This window comes from Ambystoma mexicanum, chromosome 13 (genome assembly GCF_040938575.1).
Source record: "Ambystoma mexicanum isolate Mex_15411 chromosome 13, UKY_AmexF1_1, whole genome shotgun sequence".
In the NCBI taxonomy this organism is placed as follows: Eukaryota; Metazoa; Chordata; class Amphibia; order Caudata; family Ambystomatidae; genus Ambystoma; species Ambystoma mexicanum.
Genome location: NC_090938.1, coordinates 86095887 through 86110691, shown reverse-complemented (window position 1 = coordinate 86110691; position 14805 = coordinate 86095887). Strand labels below are relative to the sequence as shown.

Sequence of the window (14805 nt, the reverse complement as noted above, 5' to 3'; positions counted from 1 at the left end):
AGTGTGGATTGGTTTTTTATGAGGTTTCTAAGCGTGGACCGGGGAATCAAACCTGTGTTGCTGCGTGTAGTCTTGCTTCCAAGGTGAGCATGTCGCCCCGAGCTATCCTCCTGAGAGGGACAGAGATTTAAGCCCTCTCCCATACGTTTCCTGTCCAAATTTGATGACATGGCAAGTTGGCTGGTGTTTGTCTTGTGAAGTCATGTAAGGAGCTAGGTTGCCTGTAGCGAAAACTGCTCTGGTGAGCGTGGCATGGTGTGTCAGAGTAAGTTCTTTGTAGTGTTGAGGCACTTCGATGCAGAGGATCGGGTAACCTGCTGCGCTAATTTGTCACATAAAGAGTGGTATTGAGTAAGATGTTGAAAATAATAGGCCTTTGCTGCATAATATTTGTTGTTTGTAAATAGGCATTAGCATGAGTCCATAGTGCATATCAAATATTGGCAATGGGCCAGGTCCAACAAAATGTTCACTGTGTGACCGAGAACTCGTGACTGTGAGTTATGCGCCAAACACTGATCCCAAGCCAACTGGCAATCCTCTCACAAAATGTTCCATGTTTGTAGGCGTGTCCCTGTCATGCTCAGTTGAAAGCAGGAAATAGTGCTACTTATTGCAAGAACACCAGGTCAAAAAATACAATTTCAGTGCTCAACCGCATACTCACACTTAAGACGGGCAGCTGGGCAACAGGGGCGCGCACAGATTCCACCGGCTGCCATGTTGTTTGTGGAAGCTATGCCTGCCTACCTTATTGCCGGCATCACTTGCCTGCTTCTTCTGTCTGCCTGGAGGAAATTCCATGATACTAGTTTCCTCCAGGACCCTTTCCTCTTCCCATTATAGGGAACCTACACCAGATCGGTACCAGCAACGTCGTTGAATCTCTGAAGAAGGTAACTGGTTTCTTCTCTATATTCGATGTATCTAACTTTTTAGATGCTCCAGTATGGTCAGGCTGTATTAGGGCTAATACAGAAGGATAGTAGCACTTGGCAATCACTGCTCTGGTGCAAACATTGCCTTGGTACTAATATCATGCACCATTGCACACATATAAAACATTTTAGTAATATTGTTTTTTTTTTGCACTATGACACATTTTGCCCTTTTGCTAATACTATGCAAAATTGCACTTGCGTCAGTGCACAATTCTTTTTTAAAATGAATCATAATTGTATATTAGTTCAACAACTGAACTTTTAAATAATAACAATTTACACCAACCTTACGCATACTTCACGCAATTATTCCATATATATATAATTTCAAACTTCTGTAACCTGGCCAGGTATTTTAGAATCATATTACATAGAAAACAAGTTGGTTTCCCATGTTTTCTAGCAAATTAGAGAAATTGCATTGTCAAGGAGATGTTTACTTTTGTACCATAGTGATAGAAAACTGTTCTAACATGATTTATTTTCAAAAACAAAGGTTTAACGCATGTACTGGGCTGGTTGAAGAGGTGTTCGGGCTTCCAGTGGCCCATTTTGAAATGATGTTTGGTGGTCCACTTGCCTAAAGCTGGGAAGAACCGCCTGAGGCACCTGTGTGGTTCATAGATTTTAATAAGGCTCCAGTTGTCCCATTCATTTTTACTGATTTTTACATACACACCCTGATTCAAGGATTATTTGCGCTGAAAAAAATGGGATTTGTGCGCCATTCTGCCGCAAATCCCCATTTGTTAAACAGGGATTTGCGGGCAGAATGGCGCACAAATCCCATTTTAATCGGCGCAAATAATCCATGAATCAGGGTCTTATACACAAAACAATCGGCATGTATTTATTCAAAATTGACACAACTGAAAAACAGATGGCCCTGCTTGGTTCCCATGCTGCCAGTCAGAGCTAACAGGCCAGTGACGTGATAATCCAATTTGAAGCTTCGAAAATGTCTACCTTGAAGAGTCCCATGTAAAAAGCAGTCACTGGAGTAGCCATTTTATTTTCAAAGTTAGAATGTCTCCTTAGATTTGATTTGCAAGAACCCATCTCTATGTCTCTACTGTATGTTTGTGGGTCTGCATGTTTTTTTCTAAAAATACACATTTGCTCATTTCAGTAAATATAGAAAAACACCACTTGCCGTTTTTAAATAAGCAATAAGTGCGGATAAATACAGAGCAAACAAGAGCAACAATGTATTAGTATTTCTGCTGGATACTGCAAGGCCAGAGGGAGGTGACAGTCTGAGGGCGCCAGCAAAGGCAGCCTGCAAAGGATGTTCTGCAAAGCACACATTTAATTTACTGAATTAAAGAAGTCATTTGCATTGTGATAAGACTGCCAACATGAGAGAAGCAGCTGGGAGGATCAATTGAAATAGGTGAAAGGTCCTGACGCCATACATCTATTTCATTTTCATTGCCCACAAACAAAATGCACTTTACTTCATTTTGCTTTAGATTCTCTGAGTTATGTTGTCCCATTTCTTTACTTTTCAAACAATCACTAGCACAGACCGTGAAGTGCTGTGAAATGTGGATCGTGTTTCTTTAATTGAGAAGAGCATTGATTCCGTGCTCAGACTGTTTGTAGCTCAATTACAAACTGAATACAAATTTAAGGTAAACATAGACGTCTTTGGGCTTTTTTTATATAGTGGATCAAACCAATGCCAACGGCTCTGTCATTTCGTCAAAAACAGTAGGGAGCGTGTTTTATCCATGCAACAATGAGAAATCAGAAAACCTTTAGAAAGAAACAGAAGGACCTGCATAAACTTTACCTGTCTTGTGTCAGCATCTTCCAAGGCATTTACTGGCACTGGAAGAAAGTGGCAGCTGGTGACAATGACAAAAAGGTTAGGAGGGTACAAGAAAAAGGTTAGGAGGGTAAAAGAGAGAGATTTGGGTGGCCTAAGAGTGGGTGGTGCCAGGAGAGGAGATGGAGTGGGGGATGATAGTTTCAGAGGAGGGAAGGTTGAACAATGAGGATTTGTGTATAGACCCTGCATGAAAATAATGGATTGCTAATTAGTTAATTTGTATGTAAAACCATGCAAACTATAAGTTTGCAAAGGTTCAAACAGACCTGAAACAGTATAGTACATTTCTGATTTCTGCAAAACGTGCACATTACATAATCATGTAGTGTAGTTATGCAAGTGTATTTGAACTGAAAGCACCAGCATTGCACGTACTTTAAGTGTACTAGAGTTCACAAAAAATAAGTACTTTGGGAGTATTCTTTATACTTAAGTGACAACATGTAGTGGGCATTCTGTTAACCAAAACTTCAAATTAGTAAACATTTTCAAAGGGAATATATACTCAAAATGGCAAAAAAGGAAACATTCAATTTACAAAAATGTTAATTATTCATAGTGCAAATAGTCTATTAGATTCAAGCGTTGATCTCTTTTGATTCTGTCTGTGAACAGCTGAGTGAGAAGCATGGCCCAGTGTTCACACTTCACCTGGGCCTCAGGCGAATTGTGGTGCTCTGGGGGTACAACGCTGTGAAGGAAGCCCTGGTGGACCAGGCAGAAGAGTTCGGTGGAAGAGGATCCATGCCTACATTTCAGTCGGTACTTAAAGACTTTGGTAAGTACACAAAGACAATTCAGAAACAAGTAGACGTTGGCCATTGCAATTGTGATCAAGCTCCATTGGTACAAGCAAAGAATAGGGTGGTCAACGAATAAGTCCCTTTGATATCTTGAGAAGGGTGTCAGAGGAGGGGCATGCAACACAGAGTTGACTTTTCTTAAGTCCTCCTCAGAATACTATGGTCTCTTTCTTGACTATGCTTCTAAGTGAGCTTATTTATCATTGCATTATATGATAAATATAGAGCGTACTTCCTATATAGCTATTATATTATATTACTTTTATTTATAGATTTATCATGAAAGAATAGTTGTCTGCTGTGGTCCGCAACCGCCGGCACGCTGTGGCAGACTAGCGGAGACAGAAATCCAAGATGGCTGACTAGCTTTGTAAAGCCATGGTTCAACCACCGAGCAGATAATGATCTATGATGCACCTGACTGGGGGTGTGAAGGGGGGAAGATATTCATCAGTAAGCAATCACACAGCTGCCACAATAAAGTAACACACATGCAGCGCCGTGCAGACAGACTAGCCTGGGAGGTAGAGGGGGTTGTCATTGGAGTAAAAAAGTGACATCCCAGTAAAGGTTGCCGTTGTCATTTAAAGTATTTTATCATTAAAAAAACATTTTATCTGAGATTATTTTGGCGCTTTGTGGACCACACTTAGTTATTTGATACCTCATAAAACTAACATTAATTACTTTGAAGATTGTCAGTACCAGCAGACATAGGCAGAACATGCGTGCATCGTCATGTGATCAAATACAGGACTTTGCCAACAAAATATGCAGGGCAGTAATCCATGCAATGGATTACAAATGATATGATTGGTTATTTATAGCACGCTTAATACCCAGAGACTTCTAAGCGCAGACCCTGGGATCGAACCTGTGGTGCTCCGTATCGTCTTTCTTCCAAGGTGAGCATGTTGCCCTTGAGCTATCCTCCCGAGACAATCTGAGTACCTTTAAGAAAGCTTTGAAAACTCATTTATTCAGGTAATTCCCAAGCACCGCCAGTCCATTCCATACATCCCCAATTTCTCAAAATGAATGAAAGATGTCTAATAAAAAAAACATTTAATCAGTACATTGGTGATAAATAAAGTTATTGCTCAAGAAATGTCTACAATGGGACTTTTGGTTCAAAATATATCCAGGAAATTAACTAAGAACTCTGTAATTCATAGGTTAAGAATACAAACTCTGTATGCTATGTTTTTGTGGCATTTTGTCTTACAATTTCATCAGGACAAGGTTAGAAAATAGATTAATAATTTCCCAATTTCACAAATTCAATTACCCTGTTGCAGATTAAATTTCACACACCTGTAAATTAATGAGCTGTATTTAGATATCTGCCTGATTTTCACGCAGGAACGTAAACCTTAACCTAGAGAAATACAAGTGTCAATTTTCAGACTCCTGGGCTGCGGGCCCGCTTGCACCACACATTCATATATATATATATATTTTGATATATTCTGCTGTCCAGGTATTGTAACATCCAACGGACCACGCTGGAAGGAACTCCACCGCTTTTCCATAATGACCCTGCGGAATTTTGGAATGGGGAAGAGAAGCATCGAAGAGCGGATCCAGGAAGAAGCGAAGAATCTCATCCGAGAGTTTAAAAATACTAAAGGTACGTCTTCCTGGCAGCTCGTTCGCGGAGACAGGCAGGAGTCAAAGAACAAGGCCCCTTTTGCCTGACATTTCCTATGTGTGCATGTGTGCTGAAAGCCACATTTGATCAAATAAATGGGACATGTGGAATTATGAAACCTTCTGTATCCTGGGCAATTAATCACGAGCAAGGGATCATATTTGAACAAATGACAAATCAAAATCTAAACAGCATGTCCCATTCTGTAATTAGTTGATCCCGGAGCATGCAGTATAATGTCCTAATATTAGTTATTAGGCCCTGACTAGGAACCAGGCTTAGCTTTAATACAGAATTTAGAATCAATTACATCAAATAACACAGAGGCTAAAAAGAGGGTTGGTCTGAGATATTAAAATCAATATTTCTTAAGTACTGGAATGTCCTTCAGGTGACATTGTGTTCAATTAGTTTTTACCACATCTGTGTCATTGTTGTAGGAAATCAATCATGTGTAAATAAATCTTCACCCTACAACTAAGGGCTGCATTCCAGCCCTACCTGCTAAGCCTCACCTCTGCTCGCAGGGGGAACCTGGGAGGATAGCTCAGCGGCAACGTGCTCGCCTTGGAAACAAGACGACACGGAGCGATACAGGTTCGATCCTCGGGTGCTCGCTTAGAAACCTCTGGGTTTAAGCGCTTTATAAATAACCTATCATATCATATAACCCACGCATGTCTGCATCCTTTTAGGGCCTGGATTCTCTGATCACAGTGTTAAAGAGTACTGTAGGTGGGCAGAGTCAGCCTGCTTAAGAAGCCCCACTAAATGCAGCTGGATGTGATGGATGGAAATACTCCAACCATCACTGCTCAACCACCAGGAATTTCTCTCAGTCCTATAGCGCTCCCTCATAACCTGTACCATTCCTGGTGGGATCTTCTGGATGAGAATCAGGCTTGCCACTTGCCACCAAAAATATCATTAACCCCTCCCTGCATGGAAACACCCCACACATATGTCCTTTTGGTCTCCTTTCATTCATGATATAAGATCATTTTAACCAATTAAATCATGCGATACATGGCATGGCATAGTACCTTCTGCCATATCCATAATATTGCAGCTGTGCTATGCAAAATACTCTAAATATCACACTGGCATATTGGTGATTATGTCATTTTCTAGACAGCTAGTTTTTTTTTTTTAGTTTTACCGGAGAAATCCATAGGGGGAATTGTTAAATCGCTCTTTTAGAATTGAGGAGTAAAAGAAAGGTTCTACGTGATTTCATCGACTACTTTTTCATCGTGGGACTTTTCATTGCCAACATTTTCATCGCCAAAAACTCTTTTTTTTTTTTTTTTTGGGGGGCTTCCCCCTCAAACCTCCCTAATTTAATAATCATACCCCAACCCCTATAAACCCCCCCCTCCCAACATTTTTTTTTTAAAAAAAGAGTTTGGGCGATGAAAAATGTTGGGGATGAAAAGTCCCACGATGAAAAGGTAGTCGATGAAATGCGTGTATACCAAAAGAAAAAACCTGCTATGTTCCTTTCTCTAGCAGGACTGTTTTTTAGAACATTATATATTGTGTGAAATCTGCTATCTTGTTTGCTAAAAAGAAAGTACACCAGGCCTGGACATTTGCATGGAAAGCCAATTTACTGGAGTACTCAAAACTTAAAACAAAAGAACACATAGTGAAAAGCTTTCGTAGCCTAAAAGGTATTTAAATGCCCTTGTTGGTTCACTTCATTGCCCCATGATAACACTTTTCCCACTCCGCTTGCTTCTCCTGCCCTTTCCTTGCTGAAATCGGGAGGCACACATGGGATGCACAAAAAAAAGATTAGACTCGGAATATTTGGTTTACTGGCTTTATTTACACAAAGACATACATTACCAAAGAAGGGAAACTCCAGGCAACGAATGAAATGACACCTAGTCTCTTACACTTAGCGTCATTTGTGTCTTGCAACCCAGTGATGTTGCAGGTTTCCAGTGGTTCTGAATACTGTGAAGTCTATCAGGATTCTATCAGATGCCCTGTTGCTGGTCTTAGTTCCCCAAGGTAGATTCTGTCCATCAATCAAATCGTCTCCTTGACTAACTATTGCTATGATTTTGATCTTTCTTGTTGGTTTGAGATGGTCCCAGCTGTTGGTGGCTACGTTACCCATCACCAATCACATGTCCTCCAACCCTCCATTGCCATGACTAATTCTCCCCTGGCCTCCTTGTCTGAGTGGCTTTGCTCCTCCCATCTCCTGGTCCTGCCTAGGGGTGACCTGGACCTCTGGAACCCTACTGCTCCGACTGCAGGATTGTCATCGGCCTACTCTTCCTCAGCCTGTTCTCTCCACCTGGTATTACCTCCTCCTTGTCTGAATCACTGTCACCTTCTGTTATTGTCGCCTGCTCTTCCTCTGAACCAACTTCTCATGATGTTGCCTCTCCCTCCTCTTCTGCTGCTACTACCTCTGCATCACTTTTCCTGCCTCCTGCTGTGGTTACTACCTCCTCCTCCACTGTAACTGCTTTCATCTCTGTTATTGCCTTGTCCTTCACCCTTTTCTCCCCCTCCCAGCTCCATTAACGCCAACTCTTTGTTACCAGCCCTCTTCGCTCTGTAATGCTATGCAGATGCCTGCTAAAGCCACCTCCTCAACCAATCCACACTATCTGGCTGGGGTGTCTGGATTTTATTGTGATCGCCCACCTCCCCCTGGATTGAGCTTTTGGTGAGTGTACACACCTGTGTACTGTAATCAGTGCAGGTTTGGAATTATTGCTGCTCTTGACTTTCTTTGTCCATTCCACCACCTGGGGTGCCACTCTCCTCTTTCTGATGGGTGCTGCCTGTGCACAACCCACTTCTCTGTCTCCTTGGTGTGTGAATTACCTGTTGATAATATGTTTGTTAAGACTTTAAACTCTGCAGACTGAAAGTGGGCTCACAGTGAATCTGTTGGTTTGCATGCTTGGTGAAGGAGTGCATTCCTGGGAGACAATGAACTGGGAGTTTGTATTACACATGGAGAGATCTGTGGTTGGGAAGCCATGCACTCAGGACAATGTTTCCAGTGTGTGTCTCCGGAGCTCGCAGAGAGGGTCGCTGTGCTTCTAAAGGCACTTCTCTGATACCAAAGAAAGACCTGCTGTTAGAAACCAGCTAACTTGCAACATTGTATCACGAGTAGGTTCTGGAGCTCACAGAGGGCCTCGAATAGTTTCAGAACGAATGTTCCTAATATCCTGTTAATGAAACGCACACTGGTGAAAATGGAGCATTTGTTTTCCCTTCTTGGGATTTGGGTTTGCTTAGGAAATGCTTCAGACTTCAGAGAGGGGTTGCGCGGAAGGTTGCCCTCTAACTGTTCCCGCCATGCAAAGGGACAAAGTGAGGGTGTTCAGGTGATCCTACCCATAACAGAACATTTTCCATCACCCATTGTTTCGCGTAGGCACCCAGTCCTCTGAGCCACCCCCTGGTCCCCAGAGAGACAGAGACAGATGACCTCCTTGCAGAGCACTCTCCCATTCATACATAGAAGCAAAATCCACCCCTGCGTTAATCAACACATATTGGGAGGATTAAGCATGATGGTTCCACTCTGTGCGCCATGACATGGCTTGTGGTTGATTAAACCTGATGATGTTTTCATCAATCACACAGCCCTATCAAAGCTAATGTTGGCATGAAACAAACATTGGGCCTCATGATGAGTGTGGCAGTCCAGAAACAAGGGTGCTGGTACCCTTGTTTCCGGACCGCCACACTTCGAATCTGCCTGCTGGAGCCTTTGAGCCACACATGTCTGACCCTGCCAGATGCAGCAGCCACGGTAGGCAGACCGGTCACGGAAGCCCTGGTGCTTCAGGGTCCCCACTCCCATCCTATTGGACTCTATCGGAATGGGGACTTACATTTTACCGGCACCGGAGTTGTAACCTCCAGGTGGCACAGGGAAGTCAGGCGCCAGTACATTTTCTCAGCAACTCACCGGTAGCACCGGCAGGCTTAAAGCCGGACCCGTAATGAGGCCCATTGGCTTTTGCACACAAGTTACACTAAAGAAAATGCATTTCATTTCCTTTGCTGGACATTTGCATGCACTCAAAGTACACAATAAACGCTTCCAAATTCTGTGGTGTTATCATTTTAAGCCCTAGTATGCAAATATAACAGTGCACAGGACTGAGGTTCCCTGAATGCCAAAACTATCAGCTCTAAAGTCACAAACATAACATATGTCGACCGCACAGTGGCGAGCACTCTGGTCAAATGTACTACTTATTAATTGAACTTTAATATATATGGTCTGATAATTCTCATATAGTGACCCGCCACCCATATTTTTAGAATAACCCCAGCATATAGGTTTTTCATTTTTAAAATTAAGGTGCTAGTAAAAGACTCTGGTCATTACATAATGCACCCATCCGGGAGCCCGCCACATTGTCCATCAAAGCATGAATGTGAAATTCACAGTGGGTAATGATAGTTGAACGACCCTTGACCACTCTTTCAACATCTTTGTTCAGAACAGATACCCAGTCTCACAGCTCGTTGTTCACAGTGGCCATAATCTTCTGTCTTCTTTTATTCTCCAGAGTTACCTTATGACCCATCCCAATACATCAGCAATGCTGCCTCCAATGTCATCTGTTCCATCGTGTTCGGAAACCGGTTTGACTATCAAGATAAGGAGTTTCTTCAATTGCTTGCAATGATGAGAGACACGATTGTCCTAATAAGTGGTTTTTGGGGGCAGGTAAAGTCATTTGTGTCATTAAAACAATTTTGTGGAGAGTGCCAAAGTGACAGCATTGGCATGTCGTCTGTTCCTCCTTTGGATAGCCAGAGCCTCACCACAAACTGCAAATATATTTCACTCACCACTTTGCTCAGACACCTCAAGCTTATGATGGATAATGACAATGTCTGAGTTGGTGTAAAGGGCAGAATTATTGTAAGTCCTGCCTTAAACGCTTAAACAAGGTCTATCGGCTTCATTTTGCTTCCCTATATAGGTAGACCTACGTACATGTGTGGTAGGCGAAAGAAAGAGCTGACCTAGACTGCACGTCACTCCATGTCTCGGGTCCTCTCACTCAGAGATTCGAATCATTCTCTCCACAGAGAAGAAGTGGCATGGGGAATCTGGAAAGTATCCAGGCTTCCATGCTATTATCTGCTCCGTGTCGAAGATAGTGCCTCGAACACCACAGCGCACACCTGAGCACATGGCATTGATCAGTAATGGTGGCCTCCATGTAAAACATTGCGGAAGCCATTACTTTGGATCCGTACAGCTCTGTCTGCCCTTTACATAACATGCAAACAGATGCATGGATATTTCTCTGAGTGTTGAAAAGCACAGAGCATATTTAATTCCCTGTGCCTCACCCCATCCAGGGAATCAGATATAACTAGCGAGGATACGTAACTAAATGTGTAGAGTTTTTCTTCTCATGTGCTTACTTATCCATGCCTTTTTATGATCGACCAGAAATAACAGCAATATTATTGAAATCTCTGTGGGTTTCATTCTAGAAAGAGCCTTCCTACAGACATAAGACTAGTCTTGCTTATGGGGCAACTCTTTGATGTTTCAGGAGGGCTAGAAATTAAATGGACTCAAAGTGAGGATTAATCTTAGGTTCATGCTTGTGTGCCACATGCAAAGCAGTGGAATCATGCTTATCAAGTGCCATTTAACACACATGCGCCAGTTGGGCCACCACCAAGAAATGTCAACAATGTAGGTTAGGCAGGCGTTGGTCTGAATTTTGTATTCCACCACTTGTTGCAACTTTGGAAGGGGCAACAAAGGTGTTAGGATTAATGTCCTAGGTTGTAGGTGTAGATCCCCTCCAACTGAGATAGATCAATAAGCTGGCACCAGGATTGGCAGCCCTGAAATGTAATATGTAGGTCAAAATGTCCTTGTAATTGCATTACTCATCTCCCTTGAGTATTCTGTCAGGAATGGGAGGTGACAGATTTTTAGTGGCAGGGTATAGTCTGAGGCTGCTTTTTTTAAGTATTGTATCATTCAGATGGATTTCAATGTGGAGACGACCTATGCGTGGTGATAATTTTTGGGATATATTTGACCACTTCAGTAGAGTGGGAAGTTTCAAATAATGGTGGAGTTGATGGTGAAACTGACGATGTAGTCATCTTCAACACACCAAACAAATAGACACTCGTTGCTTATGGTGCAATGGCTGATGAAAACTGGTGATGCTGGTAGACTGTGGGTGTCACTGATTTTCATATATGGGGACATGTGGCCCATTATGATTAAGGGCCTCAGTTAATGGGATGTGATTTGTGGTTATCTACAGATATTTAACATTTTCCTATTTATGTGGTTCTGTCCATGGGAGAGTTCTCTGGGAGTTGATGGGAGTTGTAAGCAAAACATCTGGAGTGTGACAGTTTCTCTATACATTGGGGGTCATTACGACCTGGGCGGTAAGGGATACCAGGCACCGGTAAGGAGACCAGTGCCGGTAAACCCTTACCACCCTAATCCAAGGTCCCTTGGCGGAGACCGTGAGGAACGTGTGGTCTGACCACACGTCCCTTACGGGTCCCGCTAAGAGACCATGGCGCTAATAACAGGCTTGCAAGTCGCGAGCTCGTTAATAGCGCCATCCCCATTCCCCTTGAGCCCTATGGGGGCTCAAATGGGAATGGGTAATGGTTTGTTTAATGGGGACTTACCGGTCTCGCCAGATTCGGACTGCATCTGTAAGTCCCCATTGAACAACACCGGTGCCGGACCCATTATTGGAGGCAGTCATGGCGCAAATAGCGCCATGACTACCACCAATCTTGTAATGAGGCCCATTGTCTAGAAATTTAATTAAAACATGTAAAGCACATTTAAAGCTGAAAATAGAAACCAAAAACACAGAGGCCCTGATTCTTGACCATGTTTTGCTTGAAACAGACTAGTTCTGGCTTTTTGACGTGAATCTCAATGCCTAAAACTGCAGTAAATCTGGAGATGCCTGGAACATGTGTGAGAGGCGCTGAAGCAAGTGAAATCAACACACATTTGCTAATAGTACAGTACTCACCACAGTTCAGTCTGCATGCAATGCGTTACTGCAATGTCATTTCACTGTCAATGTCCTTTGAAAACTGGCTTAAATTAAAACATGTGTGTAAAGATATCAATTTGCTATCACATTTTAGTGTTAGGGTCTGTCTGGCTAAGCCAAGTTAAAATTCTTTTCTGGCTCCAATTTATGCAGTCTTTCCTCCTAAAAATGAATGCACAAAGCCACTTTAATAATCTGACTGCAATTGGTGTTTAAGGTTTTAGCATTCTAAAACAGCGATGTATTACCTTTTTGAAAGCTCATAGATAAGAAAAAAAGTTAGAAACACCTTCTGATCACAACCATATTATATTAAATTCTATTGTTTTACAAGATTACCTCATTGGAAGTAACCTGTATAGGGAGAGATGCATAATTATCAGGGCAAGATTTAACAACATTCCCCTTAAGGGATGTGACTTCATCAAGGTGCAACTTTGGTGGTTCAAACAGCTGCCCATTTTGTGGAGCCTCAAAGGAAGACTTACTGCATTTCTTGTTTTTTTGCCCACTATACATTATAATTGCATCTAGAGCCCTGATTCCGATTTCGATTGAGTCAGGTCTTAGTCTATGTTGTACAGCTTTATGCTGTCTACTAAAGGCTGAGTCTCCGGGGGTAGGTTGGGCCTACTTATGATATTTCAGACACGCCTTATACCTAACACACAAGTAACTATTAGTATCTCAGGCTTAATGAATGAAATGATTAGCTATTTAGATTATGTGTGGGGTGTTCCAGGAAGGAAGAGGTCTTATAAATATTTCACTGATTACTTAGACCACAACTGTGTAGGTGTGATGCGTCAATTTACTTTATTATGATCTGTCTTGATTTTAACCTTCACTGCTTTATCTGTACGTTTAAATCCTTGTTTTCATCTTGGTTTATTATCAAAAATGAATTGAAACGAAGTATATCTAAGAAAGTATTTTGTATTTCATTGTTTTCATATGAATTTTTGCTTTGTATTTCATGTGGCTTTGATGACAGCTGTTGGACGAAATAAATTCTATGAATGGAAAACATGATCTCAAACTGCCCCATTTTAGGTTGGTTGAATGTTTCCTGATTTCAATTAAACAATCTGTATTTCATGCTTGACAGCTGTACACCATGTTCCCCAGCATCATGTCCTGCGTGCCTGGACCCCACACCAAAATACACCAGCATTTATTAGCCATTGAAAAATTTGTTGAAAGAAGAGTGAAAAGGAATCAGGAAACCCTGGATCCCAATGCTCCCCGTGACTTTATTGACTGTTTCCTCATCAAAATGGAGAAGGTAAGCATGGATTGGAATTGTCAGGGTGTAACTGGGGGATATGTGAAGAAAGTATCTAAGGGGAGGCATATGAAAAATTAAACTCGTTGAAAAGTGGGTAAAAAATAATAGATTTTTCTCTGTATTCCGTAAATATCTATGCCCGTAACAACTGCTGAGCCGGAAGTGCAAAGCTATCAGAGTTCAGCACTTGATATTAATTTGGTGACCTATACAGCACTTCAAACCACATGTTTTCACTTTCTAAGTGTTGTAATAATCAGTCTTAATAGTTCCCATTGTATCAAGTACATGGGATCATTGGGATTTTGGTTACCCAAAGATTTATCTTAAAAGTTCTTCAGGAGCATAAATTTGTTAGTTAACCCCTGATGCATATATGGGCTATTTTCCGTCTACATGCAGCTAGTTTATGTTTTCTAAAGGGCCACGCATTACAGACTTCTAATTTCTTTGCAGTGTGACAACTCCTGTAAAAGTCGAAGTTAAAGTCAATTTCAGAACACGTGGTCTGCAGTCATCAGTGGGAAACTAATGCAGTCTGCTTCTCTGAAATGCATTAGTTACATTAATTTCTAAATAGGAGAACAGAAATATGTGGAGAGGTCTGCATTAGGTAGAATACTTGTAACAGTGATTGGAATGCATGAGGGACTAGGGTCTGCTGGAAGCACTTTCACAATAAAATGAAACTGATCTCTGCGGCTCCAAAGTTACCAGAGCTGCAGGAAGCAGAGGGAGGGTACCAGGGTTAGAGATGGGGCAGCATCATTTCTCTGATGACTAATCTCACTTAATGTATTATTCACTTCAAAACTGTTTAATTCCATGCTGTATGCAGTAATGTGGTATATTTGGTTAGTGTCAGTGGGATGTATATTCTTTTTAATGCCATATAGAATTCAGTCAATAACACGTTGATTTTATTTTTAAAGGTCAGAAAGTGTTTGCAGTACAAGACGTGCAAATAGTACAATGTCACATACCTTTTTCAAAACTTACAACCTTGTTTTCAACTAACTGTACATCATTTTCAGCATAAATCATGTTGTTTTCAGTAGTGCGCTGAAACAACTCAGAATATGAATTCATGTTCTTAGTGCTAGATGTTTTCTTTATACAACATACTGGAATTTTCAGTTTATGATGTCACTATGTCACTGTGCAATATCATTGTTTCCTTATATGGTATGGACATGTCATCTTTAGTTATATGCAATATAC

General features: G+C 41.7%; 1 pseudogene; it reads left to right on the top strand.

The window, feature by feature from the left end:
• The first annotated feature begins 662 nt into the window (after window positions 1-662).
• The window catches only part of LOC138520909 (cytochrome P450 2A13-like), an 87382-nt pseudogene continuing 73239 nt past the window's right edge, over window positions 663-14805 (top strand).